A 2,289-nucleotide genomic window follows, 5' to 3' on the forward strand; every position below is an offset into this window, starting at 1 on the left:
TCAGCATCATCAGCATCATCAGCATCATCTGCATCATCAGCATCATCAGCATCATCCGCATCATCAGCATCATTGGCATCAGAATCAGCAACATCATCGGCATCATCAGTTACAACAGCATCAAAAGCGGCAATAGCATCATCAGCATCAGATTTAGCAGCTTTATCAGCATCAGCATCAGCATCAGCATCAGCATCAGCAGCATTATGGGCAGCAATATCAGCAGCATCAGCATCAGTAGCATCAGCAGCGTCAGCATCAGAATCAGCATCAGCAGCACCCAAAATAATCGTCATCATCAGCACCATCAGCGTCAGCATCATCAGCGTCAGCATCATCATCATCAGTGTCATCATCAGCATCATCAGCATCAGCAACAAAATCAGAATCATCAGCAGCATCAGCAGCATCAGAAGCCCTGGCAGCATCAACACCATCAGCATCATCAGCAGCAGCATCAACATAAGCTTCAGTAGCTTCAACATCAGCATATTTAGCATCAGCATTAGCAGTATCAGCATCAGCATCATCAGAATCAGCATCAGCATCAGCATCAGCATCATCAGCATCAGCATCAGCATCATCAGCATCAGCATCATTATCATCAGCATCAGCATCAGTAACATTAGCAACAGCATTTTCAGAATCATTAGCATCATCAGCATCAACAGCATTATCAGCATCATCAGCATCAGAATCCTCAGCATCATCAGCCTCAGCATCATCAGCAACATCAGCATCAGCATCAGCATGAGCATCAGCATGAGCATCAACATCATCAGCATCATCATCAGCATTGTCAGCATGAGCATCAGCAGCATCAGCATCAGCACCATCCCCATCAGTAGCATCGGCATCAAAATCATCAGCATCAACAGCAAAAGCAATATCATCATCGGCGTTATCAGCATCAGCATCAGCATCAGCTTTAGCAACATCAACATCAGTATAATTAGCATCAGTATGAGCAGCATCAGCATCAGCATCAGCATCATGAGAATCAGCATCTTCAGCATCATCGTCAGCGTCACAAGCACCATTAGAATTATTATAATGAGCATCAACATCAGCATGGGCATCAGCTCCACCCGCATCAGCATCAGCATCAGCATCAGCATCAGCTTCAGAAGCATCATCAGCATCATCAGCTGCATGAGATTCAACAGTATCAGAATCAGCAGCATTATCAGCATTATCAGCGTCAGTATCAGCATCATCAGCATCAGCATCAGCATCAGCGTCAGCATCAGCGTCAGGATCAGCATCAGCATCAGCATCAGCATCAGCGTCAGCATCAGCGTCAGCATCAGCATGGAATAAGAAGAATCAGTATCCGCTAAAGCAGCATCAGCAACAGCATCATCAGAATCATTAGCATCATCAGCATTAACAGCATTATCAGCATCATCAGCATTAGAATCATCAGCATCATCAGCATCATCAACTTCAGCATCATCAGCAACATCAGCACCAGCGTCAGCATCAGCATCAGCATCAGCATCAGCGTCAGCATCAGCATCAAATAAGCAGAATCAGCATCCGCTAAAGCAGCATCAGCAACAGCATCATCAGAATCATCAGCATCATCAGCATCATCAGCATCATCAGCATCATCAGCATCATCGGCAGTAAAATGAGCAGCATCAGCATCAGCATCAGCATCAGCTTCATCAGCATCAGCATCAGCATCATAAGCATCTGCAACATTAGTAACAGCATCATCAGAATCATTAGCATCATCAGCATCAACAGCAGTATCAGCATCATCAGCATTAAAATTATCAACATCATCAGTATCATCAACCTCAGCATCATCAGCAACATCAGCACCAGCATCAGCATCAGCATCAACATCATCAGCATCATCATCAGCATTGTTAGCATCAGCAACAGCAGCATTAGCATCAGCATCAGCAGCATCAGCACACTCTGCATCAGCAGCATTGGCATCAACATCATCAGCATCATCAGCATCATCGGCGTCGTCATCATCATTGTAAGCGTAAGCATCAGCTTCACCAGCGTCAACGGCATCATCCTCAGCGTCAAAAGCACCATTAGAATTATCATAAGCAGCATCAACATCAGCATCGGCACCAGCTGTATCCAAATCAGCATCAGCATCAGCATCAGCATCAGCTTCAGCAGCATCAGCAATAGCATCATCAGCATCATCAGTGTCATCAGCACCATCAGCATCATCAGCAGCTAGAGCTTCAACAGTATCAGAATCAGCAGCTTTATCAGCATCATCAGCATCAACATCAGCATCAGCATCATCAGCATCAG

Source organism: Aplysia californica, unplaced genomic scaffold (assembly GCF_000002075.1).
Source record: "Aplysia californica isolate F4 #8 unplaced genomic scaffold, AplCal3.0 scaffold00223, whole genome shotgun sequence".
In the NCBI taxonomy this organism is placed as follows: Eukaryota; Metazoa; Mollusca; class Gastropoda; order Aplysiida; family Aplysiidae; genus Aplysia; species Aplysia californica.